Consider the following 19,575-nt stretch of genomic DNA (forward strand, 5'->3'; position numbering starts at 1 on the left):
ACATATGGAAGAGGGTGACTCCATGTCAGTCCACCTCACAAAGCTACAGGATCTCAGAGAGCAATTGTTAAACATAGATGAAATTATTCTTGATTCAGAGATGATTACAACCACTCTGAATTCTCTTCCTGAGTCTTATCTCAGCTTTCATACCTCGCTGAACTTATCATTGAGGGGGGGTGCAAATCCTCTCCCTTTTCATGAGTTGATAGGACTTCTGCTTCAGGAAGAGCAGACCAAGAAAAACTTGGCTTCACGTGCAGGTGAACAAGCCATGCTCTCAAAGTTTAAATAAAAAACAAAGGGACGGGCAAAGACATCAGTAAATCAGCCTTCCAGTGGGTGAGGACAGCCTTCACAAAAGGCTAAAAATGATGCAAGTAAGCCCAAGAAGAAGGGTTTTTGTCACTACTGCAAAAAGCCAGGTCATCACATAGCAAAAAGCCAGGGTGCAAAAACAGTCCCAAACTGGCTGTTATAGACTCTCAGGGAGAGTAAAATTGATGCTCCGTTACCTGGCAGGACTCGCAGTGCAGCAAGGCACATGGAAGGTGCTAATTCAGTGGAATCAGCATATGCAGGTACTCTTCTTGATGAGGAGGAGCCTGCCACATTCGAAGAGGCAAAGGACAATGTGCATTGGATGAATGCCATGCATGATGAGTTGCAGTCCATTGAAAAAAATCAGACTGGGGACGTTGTAGACTTGCCACTAGGTAAACATGCCATTGGCACACGCTGGGTTTGCAAGGTCAAATGGAAGCCAGATGGCTGCATTGACAGATATAAGGCAAGGCTGGTTGCTAAAGGCTATGCTCAGAAAAAGGGCATAGATTATGAGGAGACATTCGCTCCTACATCCCGGATGACCACCATCCGATCAGTTATTGCAATGGCTGCACATTTTGAGTGGAATGTTCATCAGTTGGACATAAAAACAGCCTTCTTAAATGGGGACTTGCTGGAAGAGGTGTATGTCAAACAATTTCCAGGCTTTGAAATTACAGCAAATGCACTTCAAGTATGCAAGCTCAACAAAGCTTTATATGGGCTGAAACAGGCCCCTCGTGCATGGTATGCCAAGATCCATGCCTTTTTTACCAGCAAGGGGCTGCACAATAGTCCTACTGAGAGCACCCTCTACATCAAGATGGATGGGGGGGGGAAATTTTAGTCATCCTTCTTTATGTCGATGACTTACTGCTCACAGGGTCCAATGAAGACAAAATTGCAGATTTCAAAGCTGATTTGCAGACCAACTTTGACATGTCAGATTTGGGGCTGCTTCACTTTTATTTGGGGATTCAGTTCTCTCATGAGAGACGTGGCACTGTTATGTCTCAGTCCAAGTATGTGCAGAGGACAGATTTAACATGCATGATTCTAAGCCCATAGCCACTCCCATGGAGCCGGGGCTGAAACTCACAATGCATGATGTAGGAGAATTAGTTGATGCCACACTTTACAGTCAGGCTGTTGGATGCCTCATACATCTCTGCAACACTAGACCCGATATTCAGTTTGCAGTATCTCAGGTGAGCAGGTACATGCACACCCCAAAAACTATGCATTGGCAGGCAGTTAAGCGCATCTTCCGTTATTTGCAGGGCACGAAGTCTTTTGGCTTGCTATTTCCCAGGGGGGGTGACTTGCATATGCATGTCTACAGTGATTCAGATTGGGCTGGTGATTATGACACTAGGCAGTCCACTAGTGGCAATTGTTTCTTTTTGGGTAAATCTTGCATTTCCTGGCTGAGTAAGAAACAATCTACAGTGGCTACCTCATCCTGTGAAGCTGAGTATAGGGCAGCTTTCACAGCAACAGTTGAATGTGTCTGGCTGCGACGTCTATTTGCTGATCTTCATCTGTCTTTGGAGGGTCCTTCTCCAATTCTCACTGATAGTCAGAGTGCCATTGCAGTGGCAAAGAATCCAGTGTTTCATGCTCGCACGAAGCACATTGAGGTTCACTATCACTACGTCAGAGAGAAGTTGCATGCAGGAGAGATCAGTATGATCTTTGTGTCCACACATGACAATGTTGCAGATATTTTCACCAAAGCACTACCACGTGAAAAGTTTGAGGCATTTCGCAGTGCCCTGAACTTATATCCGTTTGGTGATTGATCAGCCTTGTACATGACATTGGCACTGCAGGGGGGTGTTAGAATTATAGATATAATTCAGCAGCGACCAATGTAATTTAATAAGCTAGTTAGGGGCACTTTTCCCTCTTTAAGAGGTTTTTTCCCCTAACCACAGTTAGTTCACTAACTATGGTTAGTGACTACTAAGGTTTTGTCACTAGGACAAAACCTTATCTCTCACTCATTGAGTTGTACTCTTCACACTCTTCTATTGCAACTCAGCTTCCAAGCTTTCAGCTCTCCAGCTCTCACTCTCTTGCTCTCTCTCACTCTCCATCTTCTCACACTCACGGGGCATTATTCACTCATGCACTACTCCTTATACTCCTTAGCAGAATCCTGTTTCTGAAAGGAAAAATAGGTCCTCAATGGAGATGGCCAGATGCATGCTTAAGGCCAAGTCTTTGCCCAATAAATTTTGGCTTGATGCAGTAATGTGTGCCAACTATGTGCTGAATAGATCACCTACACGGGCATTAAAGACTATTACACCTTATGAAGCATGGAAAGGCAGGAAGCCTTCACTTTCACACATGAAAGTTTTTGGGTCTCTTGCATATGCTCATGTACCACCTCAGCTGAGACATAAGCTTGATGACAAGGCAATCAAATGCATATTCATTGGTTACAGCCAGGAGAGCAGAGGGTATTGGTTATATCAACCAAATACTGGGAAGATTATTGTCAGTAGAGATGTGATCTTTGCTGAACATTCAGCTTCTCCTCTTGTGGACTGCAAAGCAAAGCCAGATATTGACATGTTTGATGCCTTTGAATCTTGGTTACCTCTGCCATCATCAGAAGAGGATTTTGAGCAGCAACATGAGCCTCCTACAGGCCCTCCACTAAGCAATAATCAGCCCCAACCTCATGCTGATTTGCAGGTTTCTCTTCCGGCACAAAATGATCCCACCACTCATGATGCAGTCATTGAAGAAAGAGCTGTCAATAGACAGCAAAGGCAAGTTCCCAGATGGCTTCTTGACACATTGAGGGACAGGAAACAAGATCAGCCTTTTGCTGCCCGGACAAGATCAGGGAATAGACAGCATGGTCACTTTCTTGAGTTTGCACTCCTTGCTACAGCTTGCAATGAAGAGCCTTTGTGCCATAAAGATGCTTTTGACAGCAAAGAGTGGATGGATGCAATGAAAGCTGAGTTACAATCTATTGCCAAAAATGACACTTGGGAATTAGTAGATCTCCTACTTGGCAAGCATGCCATTGGAACACGGTGGGTCTACAAATTAAAAAGGAAATTTGATGGCAGCATAGATTGATACAAAGCTTGTCTTGTTGCAAAAGGGTATGCCCGACAACAAGGCATTGACTTTGAGGAGACATTTGCTCCCACATCCAGGATTACTACCATTCGATGTGTCATTGCCATTGCAGCCCATCATCATTCGCAAGTGCACCAACTTGACATCAAGACTGCCTTTCTTCATGGGGATCTGCAGGAAGAAGTCTATGTCACACAACCTCCTGGCTTTGAGGATGTTAATTCTGAAAATAAGGTATGCCGGCTTAGAAAAGCCCTTTATGGTTTGAAGCAGGCACCCAGGGCATGGTATGCCAAAATTCATGCACACTTACTATCCCTTGGTTTTTAGAATAGTCCCACAGAACCCACTCTTTATTTCCGTGGGAGTGGATCTGATTTTTTAGTGCTGATTTTATATGTGGATGATATGCTTATCACGGGCCCAGATACTCAACAAATTGCAGCATTCAAGGCTGATTTGCAGCCGAATTTTGACATGTCAGACATGGGACAGCTCCATTATTATTTGGGCATTCAGTTTGCTCATGTTGAGGGGGGTATCATGATGTCTCAGTCCAAGTATATTGGACAGCTCCTTGATTGTTTTCAGTTTGAGGATTGCAAGCCAATCTCTACTCCAGTGGACCCTGGCTTCAAATTCTCAGCTCATGATGGGAGCCCACCATGTGATATCACTCTTTATCAGCAGGCTGTTGGATGCCTTATTTATTTATGTCACACCAGACCTGACTTGCAGTATGCAGTATCTCAGCTCAGCAGATTCATGCACATGCCCAGTTCACAGCATTGGCAGGCAATGAAGAGAGTCTTCAGATATCTCAGAGGCACTCAGGATTTAGCCCTCTTCTATGGTGATCAGGGTTCACTTACCATGCATGCTTACATGGATAGTGACTGGGCAGGATGTTTTGACACCAGAGTGTCACATAGTGGCAATTGTTTTTTGCTTGGCAATTCATGTATTTCTTGGCTCAGCAAGAAGCAACCGACAGTTGCCACGTCTAGTTGTGAGGCTGAGTATAGGGCAGCCTTCACCGCTACAGTAGAGTGTGTTTGGCTTTGACAGTTACTTACAGATCTTGGTATTTGCCAGACATCCTCCACTATTATCTACACTAACAACCAGAGTGCTTTGGCCATTGCGCGTAACCCAGTGTTTCATGCGCGTACCAAGCACATTGAAGTTCACTATCATTATGTTCGGGAGCGGTTGTCAGCAAGAGACATAGAGTTGTCCTATCTTCCCACAGAGGACAACATCGCAGATATGTTTACAAAGGCACTTCCTCGTCCTAAGTTCGAAGTCTTCCGACAGGCTTTACACTTGGTTCCCTTTGTTACATGATCTGACATTCCTTGTACATTCATAGGTGGCTATATCCTTTTGGATGAACATGTGCCACCATGATCAGAAACTACTGGGTATTCTGAGACGTTTCCAGAGTACTTCAGCCCATCCCATGGAGGGGGGTTTGTAGGCCATCTTTTGGTGGTTCTAGTGATGCCCTATAGGCCATGGTATGTGCCTTGTAGGCATAAGTGCAGGCACTTATAGTGTTAGTGCCTTCTATGCCACATAGGACACTTAGTCCTATGTGACACCTAGGACACTTAGTCCTAGGCCTAGATACAAGTACTTTGTACTTGTGTTTTGCAACCTTATCTATCAATCTAAGTTTGACGTGACTTCTCTTCGACTCGTCCTGTACCTGCACTCTCACTCTCTCTCTTCGTTTCGCATCTACATTCTTTATAACTTCGGTAATACAAGTTCAGCAGCACGCTTTGCTTCTTGCCTCCGTCTCCTGTTGCTTCCGTTGTTCACTCCACCCACATGAATGAGGCCCTCCGTAAGTGAGTCTGGCATCTCACCCGAGTCCCATACACCCTGCAGGGCTGAAGTAATGTGATCCTTAATTTGATCCCAAAAAGTAATAAAAAATAAGGGGGTAAGTCCATCTGAACCAGGACACTTGGCCTTGTGAAGGGCAGAGAGAGAAATCCTGAACTCTACGTTGGTGAAGGGTGCATTAAGTGAGACAGTCATATCCTCTGTCACCAACCCAGGTAAGGGTTGCTAAATAACTACTCTAGCATCATCTGTGGCCTAAGTGTCAGGATCTATTGTAAGAGGGAGGCATAGAAATTGGTGGCAACCTACAAGACGGCATCTAGATATGTTTGAAGAACTCCACCTGAGTCAATAACCTGTGAGACACTCTCCTTATTATGTCTGGGGCCAAGAGTAGAGAAGAACTGCTTGTTGACCCTATTTCCCGCCTGAGTCCAAAATGACTCTCGGGCATGAAAGGCATACTCTGCTCTCTGATCTAAAAGTGACTGCTGCTGGGCCCTTGTTGCGGCAAGGCGCTCCTGAAGCCAAGATTTTGTAGGCCTCTTCTGCTCCTCTCTTTGGAGGGCATCCAACTGCTGCTGCATAGCTATCTCATGCATGAGGATCTCACCCCTCCTGATACGAGCAACTGAAAGATAAAAGTCGATAATATCATAGGGCTTCGACTAAATCTGACGGAGAAAGCTACCCATCCTGCATATGAGATATCCATGTCCTCAACACTATCTCTGTAAGGCCCTCCTCTGCATAAAAGGCATATGGAATCCTAACACTGGAAGAGCGGCCCTTCACATGAGGATCTGAAACCATCAGATTCACTGGAAAATGATCCGAAATGGACACCCCAGCTGCAATGTGAACAGTACCACCTTTCTCAAGAGCTCAATCATCCACATAAAATTTGTCAATCCGTGCGTGGATAGGCATCTACAATCTCTTGTTCGACCAAGAAAATAGGAGAGAAAGTGGCTGAGTGTGAAAAGCATCATCGTACCAAGCATCCCTGCCATTGTACTAAAAAAGGAAGGCATCCCAAGTAGCTCTCTCTAGGGAGTGAATACCACCTTCCCTACCACCGTTTGTGTGAGGGCATTTCAACCATGTTGAAATTGCCCCCTATAGTCCAAGCATCTGCAATGTGTGACCAAGAGAGTAGTTCCTTCCAAAGAAGGACACGATTCCCTCTAGAATTGGGAGCATAAAGGTTTAAAAGACCAACCTTATGCCCACCAATCAAAAGTATAATCCACTGAGCTCTGGAAGGGACTATGATCCCATGTCCGATCACCAAGGGGAGTATAGAAGAAGAAACAGAGATGCAAGTACCTCCCCTGGTGCCCAAGGCGGGTGCCAAGAAAATATGGCCTGAAAGAAGCTTACCCGACTTGGCACAATGCTTGACATCCAATTTGTGTTCCTAAATCATCAGAATAGCCATGGGTTCCCTAGTTACACCTGGTTGAAGTTGGTTACGAATCAGCTGCCTATGGTGGCGGTGAGGTACACCCTTGAGGTCCTAAATGTTCCAACTGACAATCCTCATCTGCGAGAGGAGGAGGCCGGATGGAAGATCCTTACCGACCTAGTAGCGGAGAAAGCCCTCTCTTGCGAAAAGTTCCTCCTATCAAGAGGAGGGAAATCAACCGGGGATAGCACACCCACACCTGTTGAGTGGGAAAATCTATCCACGGATGTTTAAAAGATGTGCTCCCCGAGTGTAGAGAATAAAAACTTCTCCTCTGCCTCAAACTCAGCCAAATCTGCCAGAATGGAAAAAGAATTCCTTCGACGTACCTCTGGCGCAGGAGTGCGAAGGAGCCTTGCGGAAGGAGGAGTGGAGCCAATAACCCCCTTACCTCTGTCGAATGTAGACAGACGTGCAGGAGAGGGAGGGGGGTGCTGCACTCGGCATGCTGCATGGCCTCGGCATGAATGTTCATGGCCTCAGCCACGACTTTGGCAGAATGGAAAAAGAATTCCTTCGACGTACCTCTGGCGCAGGAGTGCGAAGGAGCCTTGCGGAAGGAGGAGTGGAGCCAATAACCCCCTTACCTCTGTCGAATGTAGACAGACGTGCAGGAGAGGGAGGGGGGTGCTGCACTCGGCATGCTGCATGGCCTCGGCATGAATGTTCATGGCCTCAGCCACGACTTTGGCATTGTTCTCAAGTAAGGCACGGTTCTCTATCGAAAGCTTCTCCCTAGGTAAGCGCTCCTGCACATGAACACGTGAAGGGGCAGGAGCAGTCTCATCTGCATATGGAACCAGGATAGGAATGTCTCCTGCCTAAAGAGACGGGTCCGCGGCACCATCAATGGTAGCCTGAGGTGGAACTGGCTCCCCAACTCTGACAGGCACCCAACCGAACAGGAAGTGCTAACTACCCTATCCGTGCTAAAGAAGTACAAGGACGAGAGGTTGAAGGCTACGCTAAAGAAGTACCAGGAGGAGAGGCCGGTCCTAGCTGCGAAGTTGGAGGTCTAGTAGTGTGTGAAGCGGTAGGAGCTGGTCGTGAGGAAGGTCCAGGTCGAGTGAAGCTATGACGTGCACCCGTGGATTTTTTAGGTCTTTTCTTCTTTCTTTTCCTTGGGCAATCTCTGGCAAAGTGCACAAGGATCCTGCAAATCCTACACTGATCCTGTCTCCGTGCAATCTCGACTCTCTGTCTTAAGAAGGAGCCATCTCGACGCTGAAGCAAAATGTGGTCATCCGATATGTTAGGGTTGGGGACAATGACCCTAACACGCGGTACCCCATCGGACCTGACTGCCTGTGCTACTGTGGAAGGCATCTCAGGGAGAGGGGGGAAGTCGGTGACCACCCCAAAGGCGGCTCCAATGGAATGTAAAAGTCGATAGTACACCTAAGGAAGGGCATAAATCTGATGAAGAGTGATGTCGTTCGGCTGTCCTCCTCAACACGATCAAACCCCAATGAGAAAGGGGTCAAAAAAAGCCTCCTGGAGCTCAGTGCTAATGGCTTGGCGTGAAGCACTGTACCTGCTACCTTTGAGGAGTCAAAAACAATCTGGAAGAAACCTCGCCCAAGCAGACGAACATCTGTGAGGTCCCCTGCGAGGTCTCCAAGTAGAGCAGCGAGCATCCAGTTCTTGGACTGTAACCTAGAAGGGTGGGACCCATGGATGCGAGTAAAGAGCGATGTCGAGCTCTCCTGCTCTGTATCTTTTTTGAGTTGTTGCAGCTCGTCTTTTGAGAAAATGATGGTTTTCGTGGCCGGAGGAAGCGGGCGAGGATTGGCTGAAGGCGGAGCCATCGTCAATCGAGGTGGGAACGAGTTCTCGAACATCGTTGAGCTCCGTCCGATTAAAAATGTTGTGTCTGAGGAGAGGGTGAAGGCTGAAGGGAGAGAAGGGGATGAAGGATGCTAAGGGAGGGGGAGAGAGGAGAGGACTAGGGGTAGGAGAGAAGAGGTGGGAGGGGGGGAGAGGCTAGGATAGAGGGTAGGAGTAGAGAGAGGATGAGAAGAGAGGCTAGGATGGGGTAGGAGTAGAGAGGAGGAGGGGGAGAGTGGCTAGGCTAGGAGGTAGTAGTAGAGAGGATGAGGGGCTAGGCAAGGAGGGAGAGGAGAAGGAGCTAGGCAAGGGGTGTAGGGGGGGGAGGAGACCGGCGAGGGAGGCAGAAGTGCCGCGGGGGGGGGGGGGGGGGGAGGTGTGGCAGGGGAGGAGAGGGCCTGCGGGGGAGGGAGGAGAGGGACGGAGTGAAGAGATGGCTAGCAGGGGAGGGAGGAGCAGGCCGGGCGAGGGGAGGCACGCCGGCGGGGAGAGGAGGGACAGCGTGAGAGGGAGGAGCAGGCTGGCGAGGAGGGGGAGCTGGCCGCTGGAGAGAGTCTGTCGAAGGGGGAAGGTAGCGAAGGGGAAGGCTGAGGGTGGAGGCTAGAGGTAGGGGAGAGCTAGGGAGCAGCCGATGGGGCAGCCGTGGGGAGGAGCAGCAGCCCCTGCTTGGCACTTTTTCTGTCATTTCATTATGTCTCTTTTTGAGTATCATTATCTCTCTCCCTAGCCTACCCTCTCTCTCTCTCCCTCTCCACCATGTGCCTTCAATGATCATCCTCCTCTTCAGGATCCCAAGTGTCCTCTCCATTATCGGTCACTAGATGAGCCTCCTCTCCGTCAACAGGTGCTAGATGGCCTTGTCTTTTGTGTGAAGGCAATCAGAATCATCATTCTCGTATGCATTGGTGCTTGGATGGCCCTTTGTCTGGTGGAAGCTATGCATGTGTGTCTCCATGGCCTGGTCATGTGCTTGAGTCACACAGTTGACCTCGTCAACTCGTTGGTCCAAAGTCACATGGTTGACATCATCATTTTCTTCTCTGGGATGTCTAGACACCACCTGTTGATACACGTGGAGATTGTTTTGCAGAGACCAAAGGTTGTGACATGGGTGTTTTTTGGGACCATGGTACTATTGACAGGATCATTAGCATCAAAGTCATTGGAGGGACATAACTCCACCATGTTGGCTGACAAGGATCCCAAGGCACCCATCTAATCCAAGATAACAACTTCTTGCTCATTAGGGTCAGCCTGTTCTAGCAAGCTCTCCTGGTCCTCGAGTGTTTTTGTCTCATAGTTTTCCTCCTGCAAGGGGAATCCTCAACATAGGCCAACTACTAGGCTCTTTGGGGCCAATCGCCAAGAGCCCAACACTCCTTCTTAACGCCTACGTCTTCTTCATAATCTTCCTCCCCTTCCTACAGTTCAACTAGGCGGTGTTGAGTTGTTCCTGTGATCATGTCAATCTCCAATGATGTCGACCCTAAGGGCAAGCGCGCTTGATCACTGCCAATCTTGAATGGCCTTAGTAGACCTCAATCACGGCCAGCCTAGAATTAGAGGGTAGGTTTGTTCATCTTTGGTCATGTCCATGACCACAAAGTTGGACATGAATGTGACCCCACCAATCTTCAGGTGGACATCTTTGATCGCTCCCAGCGGCCTTACTCCATGCTCGTCATCCATGCGTACTTCAAAGTGGACATCACTTGTTAGTTTCAAGCCAAGTTCCAGCATTGTCCTTTGGGCATAATGTTCATTGCTGCCCCACCATCAAAGAAGGCATCCTAAAGCTGTAGTCCATTTATTTCCACTATGAGTCTAGTACTTTGCTCACATGTGAGGGTAGTGTACACTGAGCAATGATTGCCTCTTGACCCCTCATGGCCCACTGTGTCTGGAAGTGGAATTGGAACTGCATCCTTATGTCATTCTACTAGTACTAGGAGGGCATAGATTGGTCATGTGACGACGGAGCACTTTTAGAGGTAGTGACGAGTCTTGTTGGTTCTGTGCCCGTTGAGATTCAATCAGATCCACCAATAGGAGAAGACATGGCTGATATTTTTGGGGCCACATTGTTCGTTGTCAAGGGAGGGGACGACTTCGTTGAAGACGTCGGCGAGGATGCACTTGTGGTAACAAGGGAGTACTAGTCGATGATGAGGCCTCTAATTTGCCGGCAGAAGTGTCACCTTTTGTTTGCGACCTTGTAATAGCTCCCAGCACAGCCTAATTAGATGGGGGCTGTCTTCCTCCCCTGCCACTACATCAATCATGTTGACTTGAGATGATGGCTCCACTATGCCATTAGGACAATCTCGTGTAGTGGTCATTGGTATCGTATTGCGTACAAGATGGCCCCCCAAACGGTTGTGTACAATCATCTTGGTAGTGGCCATACTCACCACATCTATAGCACATGATAGGTCGCCTTAGCTTAGTTCCCCTCTGCCTGGACCTCCACAGCCTCCGAGGTAAGACCTTGAAGAACCACTCTTTCATGACAAGATCATTAGGTGGCATGTACATCTTCGCCGCCAAGACCTCATTCACGTGTACATTTCATAAATGTTCTCCTCTGGCTTCATAGTGTCCGTGTCTGTGGACAACTCTGGAACAATCGCTTAGGTCTGCCCAAGTTTGAAGTGATTAGGGGAAAATTGACTGTACCACACGTCTTGTGTTGCATCCTCCAAAGATGAAGGAAAGATATGAAGAGCTAAGGAAAGTTATGGAGAAAATCATTCTTGTTCTCCACACCTTTGGACTTCCATGCTTTGAGGAATTTTTGGACACGAGCTTCAGCATCATGGAGGTGGCCCTTGAACTTCTGTGTTTTCACGTGGGCTTTGTTTAGTAGTTCAAGATGTCTCCCTTTCTCCGTGGAACTCGGAACTACCATGGCTGAGACAACACCTTTGCCCAATTGGGACCTGAAGTAGTTACAACCATCAAAGGACCTCCCAATTGAGCATCAGTAAGGCTCGGCGCCATAGGGCCATATGGTTGTGAGGTCAAGGGTGAGACAAGGAGCTTTGATAAAGGCCACAATGGTTGGTTACTACTGATGTAGCCATGGATGATGGTGCTGGTGCTGAAGGTACTACTACTGCTATAGTAGAAGGTGAGAGTGCTAAAGGATGCCAATGTAGACTGGGAGAACATAGGGGATGAAAAACAGGGTGGTACGCAAGGCGCTAAAGGCACCATGGACACAAATCTAAGGGAGGAGAATGTAGAAGGTGGGGAAGTCAATGATGATGGAAGAGGAGTTGAGAGAGGATGTGACAGAGTGGAGGCTATGAATGATGGGTGTTAGAATATGAAGCCAAGTTGAGTCAGTTTGGTGTATTCTAGTATGTTCTAGTGTGAATTCTAGTTTAGTTTGTCCTATGGATGCCACGTGTCACATTGGGAGTTATCCCATATGCATAGGTGTTCATATGTGTGTGTGCGCTCTTATATAAGAGCTGTATTTGTCTAGTGTCAAATCAATCAAGTATCAAGCTACAAGCTCTTTGGTCTACATGTGAATACTTTCATTTTTTTCATTGCTCTTGCTATTTCATTTCCATTTCATTATGTCTCTCTTTGAGCATTATTATCTCCCCCCCTAGCCTACCCTCTCTCTCTCTCCCTCTCCACCATGCCCCTTCAATTGGTAAGTAGGGAAGGATAGAGAGTGTGGAAAAGACAATGCAACAGATGTGACAGAGTGGAAGCTATGAATGATGGGTAAGCAGGGAAGGACAGAGATAGTGAAAAAGTTAATTGAGCGGAAAGAGGAGGTAAAACATTCATGGAAGGTAGAGACACAGGAGCGAAATGAGAATGAAGAGGTGCCATGGATGTAGAGGCTAGACTAGGGATGAAACCGGGGTTGTGCATAAGAGATGGCATGGCACCTTAACCAGTCTGTTTTGTGGAGTTGGATGCTGACACAGTGGCCAACCCCATAGATGATGTTGTTGATGAAGACATAAATGCGAGAGGGGAGAAGATGTTGTCTTGAACTATACGAGCTTCGGATGAACCCTCGTCCTTAGTTCCTTCTTCATTCACTTGTTTTGCTGCTTTGCACCTCTTGTTTCCCTTTAGAGTCCCGATTTGACCACCACGGATCTTGCCGGTCCAAGTCAATGAGAGCTTCGATCAACTTGCTTGCTCTGGCACGACTATGCCGATGGGTTCACTTTGTGGTCTGCTGGACGACTTCTCCAACTTCCGTCGCAGGTAATGCTCCTTATACCGTGTTTGATCTATAGGGAGCCTTCTCTCCACTCTTCTCAAGTACCCTCTCTCTCTCTCACTTGCTCCCTAAAGGGTGTCAGAACTGCTTGGCATAAGATCTCTCTCTTAAGGCCCTAAAACACCACTTCACTATTTGCTGTTCAACACCAGCAGTGTCCCATTGTGATTGCCATAAACTATATGAGGGATGGTCCGATCACTTCTGGAGGTATTACTGGAGGCCAAGGGCCACTGATGTGAGAAGAGAGGAGTATCTTTGACAACATCTTCTCATTTTGGGAAGCTTTTGACTGGGCCATGCATAATGGCCACAGGCTGGCTTTTCTACTCCTAGACTTTGAGAAAGCTTATGACAGGGTAGACTCGGGCTTTATGGAGGACACACTTACTTGCATGGATTAGAGGGGTGTCAGCCCTCTACAGATGAGCCCACAACTAGGTTCTTATTGGTGGAGTCAAGGGGGACAGGTTTGAGATTACTAGATCAGTCTACCAAGGATGCCCTCTAGCTCCCTTTCTGTTCTTATTTGTGGCTGAAGCTGTAAGCTATTACATTAGAGCTCAAGCTGATATTCTAGGAGTCAGACTTCAATTGAGGCAGGAGGATGAGCTCTTGGACAGTGAGTTGGCAGATGATACGGCTGTTTTTTTGGATGCCACTCCACAGACACTGAATTCATTCAAGACGGCGTTGGATTTGTTTGGCATTGCGGCAGGTGCATACATTAATTGGAACAAATCCAATGGCTTTTGGATCAGTGATGAGGACACTCTAGACTGGGGGAATGAAATAGGGCTCACTTGGATTCAAAGGGGTGTTTCCGTCATATATCTGGGATGCCAAGTTGGGATGGACATCTCTCCAACACAGCAGTTTGCTCCCGTGTTGGAAAGTATCAGGAGGAAACTCATCTTTGGAGTTCTGCCATACTTGACCTTGCATCCAGAAGTGTGACTGTGAACCAGGTATTATTGGCCACTGCCTGGTTCGTTTTCTCTAATTGGTGCAGGTCTAGAGGTTGTATCGCTTAGCTCATGAGACCTAGCACTGAATTCATTCAGGATAGCATTGGATTTGTTTTACATTGCGGCAGGTGCACACATAAATTGGAACAAATCCAATTGTTTTTGGATCAGTGATGAGGACACTCCAGTCTGGGGGATTGACATAGGGTTCACTTGGATTCAGAGGGGAGTTTCCGACAGGTATCTGGGATGCCAGGTTGGGGTGGGCATCTCTCTGGCACAGTAGTTCGCTCCCGTGTTGGAGAGTATCGGGAGGAAACTCATCTTTTGGAGTTCACCCAGACTTGACCTTGCATCCTGAGTTGTAGTTGTGAACCAGGTCTTATTGGCCACTGCGTGGTTTGTTTGCTCATGTTGGTGCAGATCTAGAGGTTGTATTGCTCTGCTAATGAGACCTATCAGGAACTTCCTATGGAGTGGCTTAGATGGCAACTCAAATGTTGTAGCCATGGTGGCTTAGGAGACCCTCATTCTCCCCACAGGAGAAGGAGGTCTCAATATTATTGACCCGAACTTGCAGTGTATGGCCTTGATCTGCAAGTTTGTACCACGTGGATTGATGCTGGATAGGAACCCTGGAAAGATTTTTTCTCACGCAGCATTCATTCTTGTACTCCATCTCATGGGGGAGATTGGATGGACATCATCAGATGGATCTTTACTTCAGTCCATCTTAAATCTCCCCCTTCCCCTCTCATGGCTGCTATTCTGAAAGCTTGGGGCAGCTTCAGAAACACTCTTCATGTAGTTCCACCCACCTCTCATGAATTAATTCACAGGAAGCCAGTCATGTGGAATGACTCAATATTGGATGACCATGGCAGGCCACTTGGAGTGTCACACTATATGCAGTGGTCTAGATGGGAGAGGGGACCTGCTTCTTCAATAGGTGCCTGGCAGGCCTTTAGGAGACTTCCAGAGGATCAGAGACTCTTAGTAGTTGGCCACCTCAGAGGGAGTGCAGTCAGGATACAGCAGATAGAGGCAGCCGTTCCGACAGAGCGGATAGACACAGATGACATGCCCATCACAGAGTCCACTTGGTGGGGAGCATTCTCACAGGGACAAGCATTCCTTTTCAGGTTCTTGCCCTGTGGGATGCACATGAGGATACCCTAGTCTTTGATTGTTCAGTCAGAAGGCAAACTTACCAGATCTTCTGATGATATTCTTTTGGAGGTTGCATGTTAGCGTGTCACGATTGCAAATTTCATGGAATGGGGCACGGACTCATAGTGGTATCTTGACCCCGATCCTCTTCTCCCTTCGCTGGGGTCTTGGAGACTCTGGTTATACAGTGGTTCCCCTATTAGGTTCCTGCAGTGGGACCCAGGGGATAGGATTGATGAGGGGCACCAAGAGAAGAGCATCCCCTTCTTTTGTTATACAGTCAGAAATGCACGGAGTTTTCAGCTCAACAGTAGAGGTTGGAGGTTCTCCAGAGCCCCTCATTGGGATAGTTTTCAGATTTCTGCAGTTGTGCGGAAAAACTTTTGGCATAGGCTGTGGAAATCCCTCATGAATAGAAAGATCACTCTTTTCTTTTGGCTTTCTATTCATGGAGGGATTGCAGTGAACCTGTGGAGATCCAAGTTTGGGGCTGACCCTACTTGTCCTCTTTGCCACATAGCAGTCGAGTCAGTACTGCATTGCCTTTGGGAGTGCAGACAGGCGAGGACGATTTGGAAAGGTGTTGCTAGGATTTTCAGCATCTTTGATATTGCACCTTTCTATATGACCTTGGGTTCAGTAGCATGGTTATCTCTTACTGGCCCTCAGGTGTTCTTCGTGGGACATGATCCAGATCCAACTCTCATTGTACGGAGACACTCAGTGGAGTCTTGTTCCCTTCAGGATGTTCCCTTCACTCGTTTCAGAGCTGCTCATGCCTTAGTTGACACATCATGGGAGATTCTCGCTAGCATTGCAGCTTGGCATATTTGGAGAGCTAGGTGTACAGAGGTGATGGAGGATACCCAGGTTCATCTCTCTCAGGCTATGGCCAGTATTTGGATCAACATAGTACACACTCTGATGGCCATCTAGGCGAGCATGCAGGTATCAACCACTACCAGGAGAGTTCCTTTCTTCTCTGAGTCTCCCTTAGGGTTGAGGTGGCATTTTCAGCCTTCGCCTTGGTTTTTTATTAGCTCCTTTTCAGCTGTTTTTTTCCTATGCATGATGTGTTCCCGCATTTGAGCTTGCTCTCGCGGTTTTCATTCATACTTAATGAAGTAATTTTCTTGAAAAAAATAAAAATAAAATTGAATGTATGCCATAAAATTTGATTGAACAATTCATAGCTTGACATTCAAAGGCCATGCGTCAAGTTTCTAGTATTTAAGTTTCTTTTTCAGTTTTGCCAAAACCCAATCAAATTGTTGTCAACGAGTGATCTTCCAACCAAGAGGATAACCCAAATGACGAACCAGCTGATTTGGTTGGACAATTTGGGTGAGAGTATACCGTGGCCAACCACTAAAGGAAGAACAGAATCTAAAACTGAAATGCATGTTCCTTCTTTGGTGCCCAAAGCCAAAAACCAAAATGTATGACCAGAGAGGAATTTACTGAACTTTGTACAATCACTAGCATCTAGATTGTGTTCATGAATAAAGAGTATAGCAATAGGACTCCCAATAACACCTTGATTAAGATGATTATGAATCAACTGCCTTCGGTGGTGATGAGGCACACCATCGAGGCGTTGAACGTTCCAGGTGACAATCTTCATCGCCGTGATGAAGATGAGTGAAAGACCTTACCTCAACTGGTAGCGGAAAATAATTCCCTCCTACACATAAGGTGTCCTACCATAATGTTGCTGCTGCAGAGGAGGGAAATCTCCACAAGGGAAAGCACTCCCACACTTGTGGATGGTGATACACTATCAACATGAACACCAAGAACCACGTTACCAATCGAAGAAGGCATAATCTCCTCCTTGTTAGGAAATGGAGTCAAGATGAGTCAGTTTGGTGTGTTCTATTGTGAGTTCTAGTCTATTGTGTCCTATGGATGCCACTGTCACATTGGGAGTTATTCCATATGCATTGGTGTTCATATGTGTGTGTGTGCTCTATATAGGAGTTGTACTTGTCTAGTGTCAAATCAATCAAGTATCAAGCCTACAAGCTCTTTGGTCTACATGTGAGTACTTTCATTTTTTTCATTGCTCTTGCTATTTCATTTCCATTTCATTATGTCTCTCTTTGAGTATTATTATCTGTCTCACTAGCCTACCCTCTCTCTCTCTCCCTCTCCACCATGCACCTTCATTCCTTACCAATATCAACCAGAGGAGAGAAGGAGTTTCTATGGAAACATTATGGCTTCGGAACCCGATCAAGAAATGAGGACTGCAGAGGTGATGTGGAGGGGGGCTGTGAGATGGATTCTCGTCCGATTTCACTCTAGTATGCACATCCTTGTTGTCGCCTCCACCAGCATGAGTATTGACCTTTGAGTGTTTTCCATTCCATCTCTTCTTCCTCTTCTGTTTCACGCTTGCACTATCACTGGAACCACAATCCCCTCTGCACTCATTTCCTAGTTGTCACCATCACCTTGCGATCCATTGCACCGTCACTTTCAATGAAGTTGCTGGTAGTTTCGCATCAACACCCACAGTTGCAAGTATTATGTGCTCCTTGCATCTCACACCAGTGGCCTTTGGTCTCCGGTATCACCTCCAGAACATATCAGAGCTCCCCTAGACACAAGGTTAGAACAGAATGCCATAGGTTAACACTAGCCATGTCATGTCCATACGTGGACATAACAGTTGGTGATCTAGAAAGAGCCCTGGATCCTTGACCAAGTAGCCATCAATGTGTGCACAATATCCATCAAGATGCAGCAAAGGGTCTAAAAGGGATGAGATGTACGCTGTCTAATACCTCTGTGAGTATTAGTTCCTGGCACATCTAGAGGTAGACGACCAATTATCTCCCAGTTTGTATTCAAAGGAGCTCGGGGGCTTGGAATTCGAGATATAGGAACTGCACATATTAGACAGAAAGTAATAATATGAAGGTGGACCTTTATAGCCCAAGATGAGTTCATGCTTTCAAGAAGTACATGAGGCCCAATCAAGAACATTCTGGATACCGAACCTCAAGTAAGGTATAAAGTTGAAGGGATGAATCTACTCATAGCCCTGCAATCTTAGCCCAAATATTGCTGGCCTGTTTGCATTCTTAAGGCAATGCTGGATAGACTCTGAGGGATGTAAGCGCTATAGACATGAGGGATTTGCTCCAAAAGTCTCCCTCCACGTTTAGATTTCTGTGAGAAATTCTATATGCACCAGACCCAAGTATTTCACAAGATCACAAAGCGTGCAAGGGCTTAGAAGTTTCTCCAAATCTCCCACTAAAACATCTCTCCATAGGTCATAGAATCTGATTGGGCGGGTGACTATGATGATCGATGCTCCATTCCATAGTATTCTCACTAGGATTGCTCGCATATCATCGCTTGATAGGAACAACCAATACTGGTTTCTTGGGTATTTCATCCCTTCCATGGAGGGGGCCGTTTAAGGATATTTCAATGAATGGTCATGTAGGTTGATCATAGTAGGGTCAACCCATGAATTGGTGCTTAGTAATTCTTACCCTAATTGAGGTAAGCTGTCTTATATGAATTGTTGCTTAGTAATTCTCAGCCTAATTAAGGTAAGCTGTCTTATATGATTTGTTGTGACATGTCATTATTCCACATCATCATCTCTTTAGGGTTAGTTTTGGGTTCATATATGAGTGCTAATGCCTTTGTATTGTCACTTTTGGTGTCTGAGTTGTGGAAGCACTGGTAGCTTTCATTGTGCACTCTTTTAAGTTCTCTTCTTCCTTTTAGTGAGGCTTTGTGAAAGAGGCAAAAAAGGGCTGCGATGAGGCTGACGTTGTGCTGGGTGTGTGAGTGGCAAGAATTGAATAGAGGGGAAGAAAGGTGGGAGGGAGCTGTATAGGAGGTGGACAATGGATCAATGATGACAAGGAGGCAATGTGTCAAGAGCACGCGTAGCATGAGCTGCTTGACCAGAATGTGGGGAAAAGATTGATGCAACTTGTATGATCTTGTTGAAGCCTTGCACTTGCTTTGTAGGTGCCTCCTAAACTAGAGCTGATGCGTTTGTCACAATTTTTTCCTCCTTGCACAAAGCAAGTCGGCATAGGCATGGCCTAGAAAAGGGAGGCTTGGCCAAATGATCCATACGATGGACCAAACATGATTTCATTAGATGACTTCATGGGTGACCAGGTGACTTTTCTGGTTGACTTCTGGGGTGACTTCATAGTGACTTTTTCCGTGACTTTAGGGACTCAGTGGGCAATCTTTTGGTTACTAGTTAGTGACATTGTGGAGGACTTCATGGGAGACTTGGTCAAGGACTTGATGGGTGAGAAGTCACCGACATAAACCGATGGCTCTCTAGGCCACTTCGATGATGACTTTCTTGATGGGTTTGATAACGATTTTCTTGATGATTTCTTGACGACTTTCAAGATCATTTCCTAGGTGAGAACCATGGTAATTTCTGTAGAAAATTGGTGAGAACCATGGTAATTTCTGTGGACCCCAATTTTCTACATATTTACAATGTAGCTAAGTTGATTTTGATGGTTACTATGTACTTCTATTGTTTCATACATCATTTGCACAGAACCCTCTAGGTTCTAAGTTTGATACTACTTTGTATGGAGGGG

At 46.6% G+C, this 19,575-nt stretch overlaps 1 protein-coding gene across 1 annotated transcript in view; it reads left to right on the forward strand.

Annotated features, from left to right (window-relative positions):
• The window catches only part of LOC147905951 (alpha-mannosidase-like), a 263,387-nt gene that overhangs the window by 132,880 nt on the left and 110,932 nt on the right, over nucleotides 1-19,575 (forward strand). The gene's annotated exons all lie outside the window — the stretch shown is intronic.

This window comes from Dipteris shenzhenensis, chromosome 1, assembly GCF_047967505.1.
Source record: "Dipteris shenzhenensis isolate YYH24624 ecotype China chromosome 1, Dip_SZ_1.0, whole genome shotgun sequence".
Classification (NCBI taxonomy): domain Eukaryota; kingdom Viridiplantae; phylum Streptophyta; class Polypodiopsida; order Gleicheniales; family Dipteridaceae; genus Dipteris; species Dipteris shenzhenensis.